The sequence below is a fragment of the Protobothrops mucrosquamatus genome, unplaced genomic scaffold, assembly GCF_001527695.2.
Source record: "Protobothrops mucrosquamatus isolate PMUCROS unplaced genomic scaffold, P.Mucros_1.0 scaffold514, whole genome shotgun sequence".
In the NCBI taxonomy this organism is placed as follows: domain Eukaryota; kingdom Metazoa; phylum Chordata; class Lepidosauria; order Squamata; family Viperidae; genus Protobothrops; species Protobothrops mucrosquamatus.
The window spans coordinates 249,387-267,805 of record NW_015386827.1 but is presented as its reverse complement, the minus strand read 5'-3'; positions in this window follow the sequence as shown (position 1 = coordinate 267,805).

Genomic DNA, 18,419 nt, shown 5'->3' with positions numbered 1-18,419 from the left:
TCTTGAAGTCCAAACTTGCAAGATTACTAGTTAGTATGTTTACAGGTCCCCTAAATATTAAATTTCTTATTTTTTTATGATTACATTCAAGTGAATCAGCATATAGAGACAAGGAATTCAGGTTCTGTTTCCCATATTTAGATTATAATATATGCATATACATTGACTGAATTTCAAAAAGGGATTTGGTGGATGACATATGTATGCCTATTAAAAGAGGGCACTTGACACAAAACCTATTATCAAAGCTAATGTTTGAAGATATAGCAGATAATTTTCTGGGTATTTAAACTTTCCTGGGTAACATTGCTTTATCTAAAAATTTAATTCTTTCTGTATTACACAAAAATTAGAAAATGGAATAGATCATTTTCACTTCCACGTTAGTTCCCTAATTCATTAAATATTGGGAATGGTAAGTGGTAATAATTAAAGTAAATAAGGTTAATATTTCTGAAGACTAGTGAACATGTAATCAGCTAAATTATATATAAATAAAATTACCCCTTAAAATTAGTTTACTCCGTTGTAATTCCACAACAAATAAATATGTCATAAAATACTAAATTGCACCTGGCATAAAATACTAAATTGCACCCTGTGCACATACATACATACATACACATACATGTTGACAGAAGTAAAACTAAAAGGATTGTTGTGCTCATATTAAATGCAACAGGATTACTGACTAGTAGATATAAATGACAGACATAGTCAGAACATAAATGTGTATTCCTTTTCAAGTGGCTAGTAATAAAATCATTCACTGTTTTTTCTCTTTCCCACATCCAATAAAATCTTTTGTGGTTACAGTCTAAAAGTTACCCTAGAAGGTTCTGAGTTTCTCTCTAAGAGGACAGAAAACATTATCCAAATGTGAATTTGTCAGATTATTTAATTATCTAGGCAAATATTGCTTTCTTGGGTAGTCAGTTGTATTGCTACCATGATAGTTTTCTATAGCTGGAGATACATAGGAATTGATTTTGGGTCTTCAGCCTGCAAAAATTTGCTACAATACCACTGAGCTATGGCCCTTATCCATTTGGTTATTGATCCTTGGAGTAGCACCTGCATAAAACCTATGAATATGTCAGGGGTAAGGAGATGATTAAATCTGAGAATTATATCTTCACAGAAAGAAAAAGGAGCACTTCATCTGTGACACATTTATTTCACATCTAGCTACTTAAGAGTATTTAGTTTCATAAAGTTGTCCCTAAAATATTAGTACTATAATAAAATTCCCACAAGTTGGCAAGATTAATTTAAGTGGGGGAGGAATAATGTATTGCAGCCTTATGCAGGACTGCTGCCTTAAAACAATAAAGGAGTGGGTATTATTTTTTATACATACTTAAATGTATATATAATTTTAATTTGTTATTTCATTTATATGAAATGCTGCATATTTTTGCTTTCATTTAAATTTGTAATACAATACCTGGGCAACAAGAGCTGTGAAAAATTCATTTGCTGAGAAGTATTACTACTACTACTAAGGTAGCTGCTACGAATTTGCACTGCACTATGCCTGTTCGGCATTAGTAAAAGAACTGAGTTTAACATTAAGTTCTAACAGTTTTGAATTAATAAAGGATGGCTTCCTTCAGTTACCTTAATATATCTTCAGTTCCTATTTGGTGTTGTATAATAGTTTTATCAGTAGTTTGTTCTACCCGCAGCTTTCATGATGTAGGTCAATCAGATGTCACAGATGGCATAGTTAAATGTCTATGGAAATTCTCAGTCATCTAGGTCATGGTTGTCCCAAAGGTGCTTTTTTAAAAGGCAACTGGATTTTCTTTGTTTTTCCTTGAAGATGTTTCGCTTCTCATCCAGGATGGTTCTTCAGTTCAGACTGAATGATGGAGAATAGAAAGATTTATATTTTTTGCAGTCCTTTGATCACTCTGAGAGTCACTGATGCCACTTGGAGATTTATCTGTGCCCTCAGGGTCACTGAATAGTGTACCATTCAGGTGACCCTTAGGGCACAGATAAACCTTCATGGCCTCAAGAATGACCACATGGCTTCAAGGAATATAAATCCTTCCATTCTCCACCATTCAGTCAGAAATAAAGAAGCTTCATGGATGAGAAGCGAAATGTTTCCAAGGAAAAACAAAGAAAGTCCAGTTGCCTTTTGAAAAAGCACCCTTTGGGACAGATGTCATAGTTGTTATCATTATTATGTTCCAATAATATAGAACACTCACAGTGGGGATCTAAAGAGGCAATGTTTCCGGGCGGTATGACTCTCACTTGCCAGTTATCTGTTCACAATCCCACCCAATACAGATCCAGCTACCTTCACAGCTTGTTTGGTCTTATCATCTGCAATATATCAGAACAAGAGAGAAAATCAATTCATGTCTGTTTGCTAATTTCTTCTGAAATGGAATCAATATTGATTGTGAGCTTTCCCCCCCCTTTAGTTTCATTTTAAAACTTAAATCTTTAGCCAAGCTAAAAGCAGTTGCATTGTTCTTCTAACATTTTAAGGGCCAAAACATGTTTTTAGTTCACATTTGAATTATACATTGGAGCCAAAAGCTGTTACCAGATGTAGATAAACTTAGCATCTAGTTATTGCCATGGTACAGATATATTACTAGCCAAAAAAATAGTGTGGTAATAATTAGATGTTACAGTTAATGCAAAATAACAAGAATGTAGCATTATTGTTAATGCTAGGCCAGCAAAACAGGAATAATAATCATACATTTAAGTGTATAATGAATTGATTTACAGTGAGTAAAGTAACAAAAGTACTTTCACTGACTATTCATAACTGACATACTTACAAAACTTGTATAGCACTTTGAATGCTGTACAATTACATAACTCCTTAATCTTTAGTAATTGACAAGCTTATTCCACATTACTACTTAGAACTACAAGATCTGTTCTTCTAAGTTTGCTTTACATAGCTAATATGTGCCACTCATATCATTTAAGGATTTTCTGATACTGAGTTACTTCCAAGAATACTGAGATAATGTATTATGCAATATTTGAAAGTGATGACTTGTAACAGATGCACATGCTAGTTCTATACATTGCCTGTTAGTGGCTTTTTATGAAAGTGATGACTAAGTAGAAGCTTTCATATTCAAAGAGAAGCTATTATTACAGCTTGATATATGGAAGTATTAGCAAGTTTTATTGTAAATCATTTGTCACTATAAAATTCACCTGAAACAGCGCATGTGCAGACAGGTCCAGCTGCTGCATTACTGAATAAAAAGTCCTGCAGAACAAGTGATCCTTTCTCTGTGCACAACACACCTTTCAAGGCTTGCTCTATTAAAATGGAAAGATAAGGATCACTGCATTCCTTTCCCTTGCACCAGAGTGGAAAACAGAGAAGATCCTTCTCTTTTTTTCTGGACTCCAGGATGAGAAAAAGTAATTGCTTTTCTCTACCTTTGGCCCTTTTGTAGTATGTAAAAGATGAGGAAAGAGTAATGTTCGTGGGGCACTCTTTTCATCTGCCTTCTAACAAACAAAGAAAAACAGCAAGAAAGGATATTGCCAGTGCACAGTTAAATCTGAAATAAGCTATAGACAGAAGCAGTTGTGAGACTCGGCAGACATCTCTCACTGGCTGCCTTGAACCTCTGCCCTCGTTTGAAATAATAATATAGCTTTTAATGGAGAAGCCAGGAATGAGCAAGGATTGCATGTGTTAAAGTATTATTTTCCTCTTTTACCTAATATTGTTCCCACAATAATCTACTTCCAATCTCAATTTATGTACATATAAAATATAATACTGAAGTCAGAAAATTTATTCAAACTAACTATTTATAATTTTGCAGCAATCCTATACACACAAGCATTATTGAGCTTCCAAAACTTCCAAACATATATGAGATTATGCTGCTGTTTGTCTAAGAATGGATAAGTGGCCTGAAATTTCTGCAGAATACTCAGAGTAGGAATGCAGAAATTTGGGGGCACTTGACACTCTTGCATTAATAAAATATTTTATTTTAGTACAGGTGCATGGTTCTTCAATACAGGCAGGAAAGTTTGTAGACTGGAAAGCCCAAAGAGATGAGATGAGTTTATTAGGCAAATATACACAAGCCTCTTTTAGAGCTCATTGATTTACAATGATTTCAGCTGATTTCTTGGGTCCCTAATCCTTTCGTGAGTTAACCATTTTCAGACATCAATGTTTTCTTCAGAAAACTGAGTCCATTTTTTGGTGTTTATGGCATTTTCCCTTCCTCTTTAATACAAACACAAATGTAACAAGATTCTTTTTTTATTTGGGAATGGCATTTTTGTTAGTTATACATTTACTCTTTCTGTAATTAAAATGTTGGTAGTCTAAATGTTTTTTTTTCTGGCACATTTTTTAGAAAAACTAATGATTTAGTGGAAGAGGACAAGTTGCTATTTAGCTCTGCTTAGCTAAGCAAATGCAGTATAGGACAGTATATCTGAAAACTAGAGCATAAATACAGTTTGTACATTGCTATCCATATATATTTACATATTATACATACACAATACCGTACAGTATATTTGTGCTATTGAATCTGTTTGTGATGATAGAATAACAAAACTATTTGCATTTATTATTATTCTTTCACCTGCAGAAGTTAATCTGGATAATTTAAGAATTAACATATTATAAAAATTGCATTTACAGTATATTAGGAATGTAGATATTAATATTATAGACTTCCCATTTAAAAATTTAATGTAGGAGAGCCTGATTAATGAAAAGAAAGCTCTCCAATATGAAAGTTTTATAAATAAAATCAATCCAGTATGCTTATTTAAAGCCAAATACTACCTTTTTAGGAGATCAAAAGACATAAAAATAAAATGAAAAATTTTGTTCTATCATTCTGCTTTTAGAATGACATCTCCCAATGTAATGGATTCTTACTCAACCAAATCTGTTCTGTAAAGAATTGAAATTGGGTGGAAAGAAAAGAGGAAGTCTGACTTCAGAATGATGGGAAAAATAGTCCTATACATGTTGTCAAAACTAAATCCAATTGAATTTGGTGGTGTTTAGTCATGATTATATTAAGGATTGCAACTTCAAACTTGTTACCATATACATAATTGAAGGCACTATGGTGAAGAATAAAGAAAGGGGGAATTAAAAAAAAACATGCTATTCTAGATTCATTGCCATTTTGTTTCATTTGCTGTTTTAAGATCCACACAAACTGGATCCACACAAGCTAAACAAAATATTATCTGTAAAAATAATCTTATATTAACAGAGCTCTCCATCAATTTTGTATACAATAGTTTCAAGCATATCAAAGTTGCTTTATTAATTATCTTATGTTTCAGATCATTAGTTTTCTTCCTAGTGAAATATTCTACCAGATCCTTTGTGAAATAGTAAAATGTGAGAATAGAATATCTATACCTTTACCCAATAGTTCTGGAAGCATTTCAGATTTTTTCCATTTTATTCCTTCTAGTACAAAAATCTAGTTCAACAATCAGGCTCAATTTCAGCGCCTATGTTGATTTCATAAAATTTCTAGAATTTTCTAATTAGAAGTAAGGTATTTTGTTTAAACCAAATTTTAATGAACTCCTTTGCCCGTAGCAAGTTATTGATTACTCAGATCAGATTTGCAAATACTAGTCTTGGTTGCTTGTTAATTGTAAGAGACTGGAAGTTTTGAACAATGCTTTTACTTTTTTCCCATTTAAACTACAAATAAGTAATATAGGTCTGTAATCAGAAACCTTTGTAGAGATTATTGTAGACTAAGATTTATATGGACTAATCTGCATGATTGGTTTCACCCTGAGAACTAATTAAATGGGATAATGTATCCATTGGGTCAAATGCCCTCCTTATATAAATGTTGCTAGGAATGAGTTGTCAACTCATACTATTCAACTGTCAAACACACAGTGCTTACAATTCTGATTATACTAGATGCAGTAAAGTAATATACCCTTTAAGTGTGAACTACCAATATGGACTGTCACAAGTTTGAGTTTGTTTAATTATTTCATCTGTGAAAAGAGACCTGACTTGATCAGATCTGGAGAAGGAAAAGTCTTTTCATCAGTGATATATTGTTTATATAGTTCTTCAAATAGTGACTTCAGTCAAGCAACTTTAGCAATGTTTTCTCATAAACATTATCAGAACCTTGCCATCTGTTGACTTCTACATTATTCTGGTTGAATGCTTTCTTATCTGCTTCTGGTGCCTGGTTAAGTATTCTGTACACTTCCTTTAACATGCTTGCATTATGATCATTCAACTGATCATTTAACTGTTGTAAAGAGGTTATTAGCTAATTCTGATGTGTCTTATTGCCTCATTACTGCCTTAAGTGCATAATTTTTTAACAGCCTTTGCGCTTTGCGTATTTTACATGCATACTGTTGGCTACTTGCAGTTCATAAGTAAAGATTGGTCTTGCAAACCAGATGGTACCAAATTTGTAAATATTTTGCATTAGAGTTTTCATTTTCAGATTTCAGTGTGTTCATGAGGCAATTTTGTAGAAGAAAGTGAAACTAACAAAGAAATACTTTAAAAATGTGTACTATAGTCAAAGGATAACCATCTTAATTTTCATAACAGTATTTTGAGGTTTTTATTCTGGCTTATTACCTGAATAAATATAAAAAAGAAAATTCCTAATCTTTTGCTCCTAAAACCACATGTTTTTTTTTTACTTAGTTCCTGCTATGTAAATTTATTCTGTAGATCATCAAGTCTGAATCCTGACAATTTTTCCTTTATTCTTAATATCCTTTTACTCTTTGGATAGATTCAACTGTTGTATTGTATAAATTATATTGCAGGTACACATTTCTGTAATATACTAGACAGCCTACAACTCCTTGGCTTCTTTTATCAATATTTACTTACCTAAAAAGATATACAGAATTACCATCAGTGGGCAAAAAAGCAGTTAGCTTCTCCATTACTTGTGAGAAGTTGGCAGGGAGTATTGGAAATCATGATCAGTGATCATGGCTGACCATAGTGACACAATAGTGCTGCAGCAGTCACAACTTTGCCAGTAAAATTAGTGTGAACACCCTTGAAATTATAATTCTGTAGAAGTAATAGGTCCAGGATCTTGGATGCATTTCTTTAACTTAGTGCATTTAAGATGATGATGATGATGTTATCCATTCAGTTGTGTCATAGCAATTATTTGGTCCACGTCTCTCCACATCTTCCGATGTTGCACTACTTCTTTGAGTTTTTCAACCTGTGGCTGGTGTCAGCTTTGATGGGGTCCAGACACCGTGTTCTTTGTCAGCCTGGCTTCATTTTACTGCTAACTCTTCTAAACATAATTGCTTTTTCCTGTGAATTCCCCCACGTGACATGGCCAAAGTAAATGAAATACAGTTTAGTGATTTTGCCTTCCAGTGACATGTCTGGATATATGCACTCCAGTACTTGTTCTTAGTCACTTGTGCTGCCCAATGTATACATAGGAGCCTTCTCCAGCAATTTAATTGATTTTTTTTACTGCATTTAAGGTACTTTCATTCAAAAATATAATGCATCATTTCAACTAATTTAAGGTTATAAACAAGAAAATTTTAGCATCAATAGCTTTTCTGCAACAAATGTCCTTGAATTTCATATTCCAGCATTGGTGGTCCCTTGAAGTCTGCCATGTCCTTCCAATGTATTTCAGAATGTCCTTGAAAGCAGGACTGAAGGGTGTGGAAGGGTTTCCAGGTAGAAGGAAATTTTTGTTTTTTTGTAGTTTCAATTTAATCATATATAATAATTTAAAGCCAATTAAAATTACCAGTTACAGCACTTTTTCCCCATAGAAATGCATCCTTTTGAATAGAGAAGACATACATTCAGGCCTATTATTATGTGAATAAATAAGAATTAAGATGCAGTCTTTGAAAACTAATATTTTATCTTCAGTGGGATATATAAACTGAATGTGACACCAACCGTATGCATTACTCCTGATCCATTTATCATCTAAAATGTAACAGATAGATCACCTTGTAATTGTAGAGCAGTGAACGATGCATGAAGCCCCAAACTTTGTTGAATAATAACTTGTACAACTTTACAGATACAAACCCTTTTACCAAAATTAGGAATATTACCAAAGGATGACAGCAGTAACAACTTGAATAGAAGGGAGTAGTTAAAATGGACAGATTCATTGAAAGTATTCGTCAAACAATTTTGTGCCTAAGTTGTAATTTCTATGAATCAACCCGAGTATTTTGAAGTCTTGATTCCTCTTTTGTCTTAAAAGTAACAAATAATAGTGGGCTTAAGCTTCTTTTGATTCCTTTAAACAGTATATATTTCAAACATATTTAAAAATGATTATGGACATAGGTAATCAGTGACAAAAACTCAGAGCCCCTTGACCAATATGAATTCATGGTAAAATCAGGTACTTAATTTTTACATTACTTTGCTTTGTGTATTACTATGTATGTACATGTGAATCTTTCTTTTTATCCTGTCATCACCTCAAGCTAAAAAATACTTTATAATCTAGTGGACAGAATAGAATTTTTTCATCAAAATTGCATGGCCATTTCTCTACTTTTGGTCATATAGTATAACATCGTGGTAATAATTATTAATTTTTTTATTAAGAAGCTCTAATATAAAACTGTAAATGAAGAATTAATTGGGAGATGTTTTCAATATGAAAAAGGTCCTTCTAAAATATTTATCTTTGACCCTGGCATGTAATTTATAGTTTGATGTGATGCCTGTGTTTTTTTCCTTTCTTTTATTTAAAGTAATATTCTTGAAAGAGGAGCAAAGTTTTAAAGTGGGCAAATGAGAAGAAGAGGAATTTCCCCACACCAACCCACATAACATTCCAAGCTGCTTCTCCATTACAAAGTTTGGATATTTTGTGTTGTCATATGTAGTTTGGAGGTGGCAAATAATGAATATCTACTTTATTGCTTCTCCCTTCTAAATATTTCCCATCCAAGCTGGTACCTGTGTTGCTTTCACCAAATAAAGGAATTAATAATGATACATCTTAACAAGGATTACTGCAAAATTTTGCCAATTCCCAATATGTGTGTATAAAACTTATTTAATCCAATTCACATTCACCTCACTTATCTTATTTAAAGATTTTTATATTAATTTGCAAAAATATGTTGCAATCAAGAAAATGTGAAGAGTGAATAATCTTTCACAGAAAAACCATTATATTGCCAATGTTATGTTTACCAATTACCCTAATTAAGAAACCATGGAGATACCCTATGATTTGGAATCTGTATGTACCTAAAATCACTTTATATAAATTATGAAACTCAAAAATTTAAAAAAGACAATATGTAATACATTAAAATATAAAGTATACATAACTTCATGAATCAGATTCCTTGTTAATTAACTCCAGAGTTAAACCATAAATGCCCTAAGATAAAATAAAACCCTAAGAATCCTAAAATAAAATAAATCTCTAAATGCCCAAAAATAAAATAAGACCCTATGAGCTGAGCAAGATTTCAGAAAACATACAATGAGATTGGACTATTAGTTATGCTAAGGACATGATATATTTTTATTCTCTTGATAAAATAATGCCATAACAGCATATACTAACAAAATACTAATCATAAATACATAAATATTGTACTAATAATAGAAATTAACAATGCTACAGATTTCATATGGATAGATTATATTCCTTAACATTGGAAGATTGCCAGACTGCAGCTGGAAGTGAAAATCTGTACAATATATTTTTACTCATGGATGAACTTTAAGTATTCACCTGAATTTATTTAGTTAAAACCAACTATAAATTAATGGTTATCAATTTGAAAAGTGAAAATCTCACACCCACACTTTCTATTGTTTTCTAGTGTTCCTCTTTATAATTAAAAGAAACCCCAGATAAGTTCCCTGGAAGAAAAAAAAAGATATTTGTTTCAAAATCAGAAAAAGACATTGAAATTAATACCACACAATAATTATTTTATAAAACTTTAAAAGATTTGATGGAATGAGGGATAAATAATTTTTCTTCACTACAGTAATATTTGTGCTCATTGCAATACAATTTATTCTGCTTCTATAATGTTAATATTTCCATTTTTCAATTAATCGTATTTCTGAAGCCTGGGAAGTAATGGAAATATTCCTTAACTCTAACTCTTTCTAGTGTTTTACAGTAATGTACTACTAGTCGTTAATACAGTTGTGAATCTAAGAATTTATTTAATTATACAAAGAAGAAACTAGCAAAGGAATTGAATAAGGGTTTTCTAATCCACTGGTATTTTTAGTTAGTTAAGTTTAAATTTCTTTTGCATTTGTTTTCCCATTTAGTGTAGGAAATATATAATGTACATTGTTGCAATATCACCCAAATAAAGCGTGGGAGGAAAATATAGGAATTATGAGTTTATTTAATATGGACCAGGGCAAAGAGTGAAAGTAATCTACTTTGCCATTCAATAATTGTAGTGAAATTTTCTCCCATTCCTACTGCACTGCAAATAGGATCTTGTGCAGAACATAAAATCATAGGGCTGGAAGGGACCTCAGAGGTCTTCTAGTCTAAACCCCCGCTGAGGGAGTAGCCATATACCAGCTTAGTCAAATGGTTGTCCAGTCTATTTTTAAAAACCTCTAGCGATGGAGCACCCACAACCCCAGGAAGACAGATATTCCATTGATTAATTGTTCTCAGTTTCAGAAACTTTAACATCTTTGTTGCTCCTCTGCACTCTTTCTAGGGTCTCAACATCTTTTTTGTATCACGGTGACCAAAATTGGACTCAGTATTCCAAGTGAGGTTTTACTAGTGCAAACTAGAGCAATACAACCACATATTGTGATCTTGACACTAGCCCTTTGTTGATGCAGCCCAGGATTGTATTGGCTTTTTTGGCAGCTGTAGGACATTACTGGCTCATATGCTTATTTGATGGTCCACTAGGACGCTTAGATCTCTCTCACAGAAGTCTTTCCTTGTACCAAACTCTGTTGTTTCTTAGAGCAAACAACAAAACTATTTCCACCGAGTCTGCAGCACTGAATGAAGCTGCTGCACCCCCACAGCCCAGATTCAAGGAACCATTTTTCAAAGACGGAAGGGCAGACCAACTGTTTATTTTAGCAAAATTCATTTTGATTTGTTTGTTTTAGAATAGCTGTTGAGTTTACTACTTTGAGGTGTTGTTTGCATTGCAGAATTTTAAAATTGGCACTCTTAAAATGTTTCAAGTTAAAAATGTTTTCTATATTTCCCTGCAATGGAGTCCTTTAACAGAAACACTGAACTGAGCTGAACTTTGCGCTATCGCTCAGCTTTGTCACACATTTGCTACTCTTATGTGATGTTTTCCTAGGTTTCATATATTTTCCAACTTTAAAGAGGCTTCTTTTAAAAATGCCATAAAAGGATCATATGAGGACCTTGGACTGAATAGAAAGGAAAATGATGAATAAGTATGATTGGGAAACTACAATTTCTGCATTAGTTCTTGACATTTCTAATATTTGGAAGGCTACAAACATTATCCTTACTTGGGATATAAGATTTTGGTTTGCACTAAGACCATTGTATTGCACACTGTAATGTAATTATGGGATCAATTAGTCTATACAGAGGCAGGGGAAAATAAATATGTCTTATATGTCAAGACAGAACAAAAAGAATGCTCTAAGGCAGTCTGTATTTATAGAACTAGAAGCTAATGCTAAAATGAAAATACAGCTATCCCCTCTATAATTTATTGAATAAGATACAAAAAAGGATCGTATTTGCTTAAATTGGTTTCCAAAGATGAAATCTTCTAAAAAAAAAAACCCCAAACACCCTGTTGTCCAGAAACAAAGGAGTTTTTAATGTATAGTTGACATTATAGAATTGGAAGAGACCAAAAGGCAAACATCAGCATCTAATAAAATGTCCTATGTAATACATATTACTATGTGCCACAAGCAGAAAAAAATAGTAAAAACAGAAATAACTAAAAGCATCCAGACTATATAAACATGTGTATTATTTGTATTCATGCATATGTGCATGAAAATATCCTGCAGCTAGTTGTTGGTCGGACACACAAGAATTTAATTTTCAAACTCAAAAATAATCAGTCAAATTTAGACAAGCAAATTGTATATAACAAATTATACCATTTATTAGTTGTACAAGGAAATAATCATAATTGAATTCTCAATAGTTCCCACAAGTCAAAGTGCTAACATGATTGACTTACTAAGGGCTTATTGCACTTAATATAAGGTATCACTTCATAGATGGTAATCTGTATTAATTTCAGACTTTTATATGATGAAGCCAATTCACTAAAACTATCCAAGGCTCCATAATTTGGAAAACTTCAAGACTCTTCCTGACATGGTGATATACAATTTGATCAGTAAAAATGGCAAAATAGCAATTGACTTAATAACACAGTTTATGAAGGCTAGCAGAGTGAGTATATTATATATTCTAGTCCACAAACTGCTTTTGTTTAAGCGCAAGGACTCATAGCAACAGTAGTAATACAATCTTCAATTATAAACATATTATTAACTGTTAGGAGAAAGAAACTAGTTAGATTTTTGTGCTGTTTTTCAATATTTTATTCAACCAATCCTCAAAGAGATCCAATATCTCTGAATGTCTTAAAAGTAAAACAAGCAAACGAACAAACTGGTAAATATTTCAGATGGCTGGAAGATTGCAACAGAAGTAGATATGTTGTGCTAATTCCTTTTGAAGAACTATATCTCATTCCTATTACTGAACTCCTCTATGGAAAGCATTGAGTGTATCCAGTCTAAAGGGGAAAAGTTGCAACCTTTGCCAAACATTTATTTAAGCTCTGTTTTACATGATATTGAGAAGCTATAACTAGGATTTTTAACACCCAGTTTCCACCTTTAATTATCATTTATCGTTTATCCTGCCTAACCAATACAGTATTTCCATTCTGGTCAAAGGAATAAGATTGAAGTAAAATGACTTTTTATTAGCTTATACAGTGTCTTCATGAATGTGTTGCTGAAATATTAGGATAGTATCCTTCAATGCATGGCACAGCTTTATTCTTATTCTACATATTTTGATTTAGTATTTTGGTGTCAGGAAGTACATTGAGATAAAAAAACTATTTCCAGAAATTTCACTTATATTGGAGGGAAATATAAACTTGTCTAACTAGTGTTTTCATAGCTGATATTCTAGAAGTGATTAAAAACATCTTGATAGTTTTATAAAATAAATGAAAGTTATTGAAGACCAATTTTTCAAAAGAGAAGGATAATGCTTGAAAAACAGCATTATATTTAAATTCAAGCAGATTATTTCTTTATATTGATTATTGTGTTCTTCCTTAAAGATCATGGTATCTTAGAGTAGTGGAAATCCAGGAATTTGTACCTTCATGTTTCTTATTCATGTTTTCCTTAAACACCCAGTATTTAGAATGTATTTTAGAAATCTGTTTCATTTTTGTTTGGCATTAAAGTGGCATAGTTTAAGTGACCTGCAGAGGGCATTTCTTACTGTTTTAAACCAGGGCCATACTGAGTTTGAAGGAAATTTTAAAACTACTAAAATTGTACTAGAAGTCAGATTGAGTATACTAGGAATTTATGCAAACCTACAGATTTTATTCCGAGATAGATTTGCCCTTGAAGATACTTATTGTTGTTGAAAGAATCTGTTCTACATCCACAGTGGTAGAATAGCAAAGATCTGCTGGTGATTTTTTAAGACATAATACGTAGACCAAAAAACAATGTTGTTGTTGTTGTTTTTAATTTCAAAAGCTAAAGGCCAGTGAGTGAAACGTGAAAATCTAATGGGTAGGAAACAAGAGCATATTTAATTATGCTGAAAGAAATATCCAAGTAGCCTTACCCCATTTCTTAACCAATGTTTATAATTCAACCATTTTGGAGGGTTAGATAGCTTTCTTAGCTCATTCTTACTGTGTTTATACAGTTAATTTTGTTGTTTTTGTTTTGGCTTTGCATTTGCACATTATATTCACTTTTAAAATACCTGATTTATAGTATTATATCTTTCTAAATTTGGGGATTCATTTTGAAATAGTCTGAGGGAAGAATGCACTGGAAACTAAAAAGCTGAAATATTTTTCAGAAAGGAAAATGCACAGTTACTAAAGGAACAAGTTACAACTTTTTTTCAGGCCTCCTTTGCAAATCATCCAAAGCACTAGAGGCTAGAAACAAACTCCCACATTTTGGACAGCTTTGCTGGTTCTGTCTTACATCCCTGAAGCATCTACTCCTGAATGTTTTCAGTAAAAGACCCAGGATATTTTCCAGTAATAAAATCCATACATATTTTAAGTATCAAGTGGAATGTAGAAAGAAATAGTACACGAGTTACTTGAGCCAATGTAAATCTGGTTAATAAGTTAGTTTGCAATTTGACATTGCAGTTTTTCAGTTTCATCACATCCATTTTAATAATGAGGAAAGTGCAGTATTACACAATATTCACTAGAAGGCTCTTGGCTAGTAAAAGATATTGTAGAAATGACTTCCATTTTTGCATCCCCCATTTATTTATTATGTTATCAGATATCCCGCTACAAACTGATAAAACTTGACCTTAATTTGAGATTGTGTCCTTGATAGAAAATGGATTTATCCTCTTATTTAACTACTGTGATCGAGAGAAGATCCCTTTTATCTTGCACTTTGAGGATATAAGGAAATATATCCTCTATTGTTAAAATATGGCTACAAAGATTTTAGAAAATAAACTATTTAAAAACAGCTGTTCTCCCTGTAGATTGTTAAACCAAATTTCTTTTTTCTTCTTTGTTTCTCTCTGTCAAGTACAGTGGACTTTGTATGCATTGAATTAATATATTCAAACTACTATTTTAAAAGATACATTTTCCCTACTTGTCACAGTATCTGGGTTTTATACTGTAGCCAATCAATTCATAAATATCACTTTTTTTCCTTTCTTCTAAAATATGTAGAACAGACTAAGGAAGTTGGCTGTTTTTAACTACACAATCTTAATAGTTGCTTTATATCTTCCATGTTTTATGCAAAAATTAAATTGATAGATACTTGTGCCCTTGGTTGAAGGTTACATGTTTAAGAAAGCAACAAATAGTTGGAATCTTTTCTACATTTTTGTGAAGACTCTTTTTGGAAAGGAAGGGTACATATTTTTGTTGTGTAATATTTTCTATTTTTGAATGCATTTTCTTGGTACAAGACTGTTTTGTGGGATTTTTTTGGTGAAAACATTATTTAAAAAAAAGAAAAGAAAGAAAAAATAATTGAAAAGTTTGCCCTTAAGGATATGCTGCAGTCTTGAGTTAAAAAAAAAAAGAAATGTTAAAGTTGGGGAATTGTATTGTTGTTTTCTTTTGTAATTGTTACAAGAAGTTTGTATCCACTGCTGTTTATTTTGTTGCAGACGAGGAAGTAAAGGGATTGTTCTTGGTTGTTGTTTTTTTAAAAAAAAGTTATTTATGAAATGTCTAAAACACTGGACTGTGACTTTGTGTACCCCTGTGTCTTCATCAAACTGTTGGTGATTCCATTTTTCTCCTTCCACCTTAAGACTAGCTTAATTAGGTGACAATGATACATAGGATACATGTTAATATTTAGTTCATGTTTGGAAAGGGAAAATTCCAAAGGTGAAAATAATTTGTTTACATCTGTTATATACAGTTATCCCTGATGTATATCACGTCTGAATTACATTTTCTAACGAGCTCTGTGATTAATTCCAAATTGCCATTTTTTAATGAAATTCACTATGAAATAAACAATCTGGATTTCTGATATTCTGCTGATTCTCTAAGCGTTAATTCAAACCCCATTTGTTACTGATGAAGCAATATCAGAATAACAGAGTTGGAAGGAACCTTGGAGGTCTTCTAGTCTAACCCCAAGAGCTACTTTAAATGAATATTTTCTGATTAAACTAGGGAGATAGAGCCTACTAGACATTTTATGTTTGGATAAAATTTAATGCTTTTAAAGAGAAATGCTGTGATCAAACAGTTCCATTAGCAGGAAGGAAGAGAACAGGAAACACCAACAGTCATAACACCATAAACTGGAGATATGTAACTGGGATATGATCAAGGCCAAGCAAAATCTTTTCCATTTTTTGACCTACAACACTGCCAAATCCTGAGCATGTCATGCATATAGAAAGCAGAAGAGTGCTCTTCATTTTCCTTTCCTTTTCTTTTTTTAAAAAACATCTTTGATTCTTTCAGTTTCTCACCATTGTTCTGTCTGCTGCTGAATTCTTTTTTTGTAGTTATATGCCGTCACAAGCACTTTTCCATCTTCCAGCGAAACTGTCCTTGTTTTCCAAACTTGAGTTCAGCCAAGGTTGAAATCATGTGCCTTCTTTCCCTATTTTATAATAAAACTGCTGTCCTACCTTTTACATTACACATGAAAGAGACAGAGAACATTGTCATCTTTCTACTTTGTAAATGATTTGGGAAGCTGTGCTAATTAATTCCCTCTTCATATTCACATTTAGGTCTTCCCACAGAAATATCTTCCCTAATCCCCATGCACACTATTCAGTTTATTCAAAAGTAATACTAAAGGGCTTGAAGCATTTTGCTCCCCTTTCACTGTTGCCCAGTAAAGATTTCCTTCTTGGAATTCATGTTTTGCCCAGTTTGTGGCCTTATAAGACTTATTGGCACTCCTGCTTTTGCCCCTAGTTGATGCTGTCTTCAGCAAAATGTTGATTTACCCCCAGGCTCTTCTGAGATCTAGCCTAGAGATCAAATATACTTATGCTTCATGACTTAGTGCTTCCCTCACTAAATGCAATCCAACTGAGTCCAGAACTTTGCTGCCTCTTTGCTTCTCTCATTTTTCTACTACACTCTGTGCTTTCTTAATCATATCATGTATTTGTGAATGGGTAAGGAAAAACAGAGAAATAGCATGAGAAGATCAGATTTCATTTCATTCTAGACCCAACAGGTGGAAGGGTAAATTAGCTGTCCCAGTGACGTTACAAATTCATTTGGGTCCCAAAATCAGAAAATATATAGGCAGATAATTTAATCTGAGCCTAGTGGCCAATCTGATCAAACTTCTCCTGTACAACAAATTTAAGATTCAAAAACATATCCAGTAGTAATTATAAATTACTATCATTTCTTTGGCAATTATTTAGCAAGTGCAGCTATGTAGTTGTATAGGTGTTCGTGTGTATAAGCAAAGAATCTGATCTAAAGCTATTTGGTGCTGATGCTAAAGATTAATCCCTTTTCCAAGACTTAATTCTGATATAAAATATACAGGAATAAACTGTATCACATGCAATATCTTAGCATGGTTGAAAAGAGTATGCTGAGATTTCCATAGTGCCTTATTCCTAAAAGATGTTGGCACGTAAATAGAAACACACACACATACACACACCTCTTGGAAAAGTGGGTTTCTCTTTAGAACTAGCTGAGCGGGCTCAAACTGTGCTGCAATGGCAGATGTAAACTATATAAGGAGAAGTTATGAAGCTCTGTACAAATTACTGGATAGTCCTAGAATAAGGATCAAAAAAATCCCTTCCACCTTTTTTTACATCACTTGCAGCGCTGCGGCGTTGGAAAATATTTGTCTTGAGAATAGCCGCCTATTTGATCCTGATATTGCCCATTTGCTGCTGGCATTGTTGAATTTACAGAAATTAGACATTTTCACTTCTGAAGTGTTTCCAAAGGGCAAATGAATGCCCAGTTTGTTTCATGTTAATGCACTTTAAAAAAAAAGTTAAGAGACTGTTTCAATGCATGGGGAAAGATAGTGCACTAATGTCTGAACCCAGTTAACTTTATCTCCAGTTAATCTATGCTCTTGTGTATGATGTCCTTACACAAAGCCTGAAATGTGGAAGAGATTAACATCTCTTTCCATAGCAACAAATCCAGATCTTACACAAATGTAGAAGCAGCAGAGGAATAAATGGTTGGATTCTTGAAACAGATCACAAATACAAACAGCTACTTGCAAGTGACTTGGACCTTTCTGTATGTTCAATAACTACAGTCGAAATGGATTGTAGAAAGAAGAAAAAGGAACGGTGCTAAATGAAAGCAACTGAATGATCGGGCAAAACAATTACTGTCAAACACAGTTCAGGTTCCGCACTTTGGATTTGTTTTCCTTCATTGGCCTACCAACAAAAGTAACAGTAAAACAAAAAGTCCTTGTTTATAGATGTCAGAAATCTCTGAACTTTTGGCCTTGCTCTCCATCACCACGTGCAAAAATCTGTACTTTTCTAAACTAAATACTTAAGAAAAAAAAACCTTTTGAAGCACCTTAATGTGGCTTCCCATTCCAAGAGTGGCAGCCACTCTTTTCCTTTGAGCACCTTATTGATGTGTTATGCTATCTGCTGTCTTTATGTTACCTGTTAGGTAAA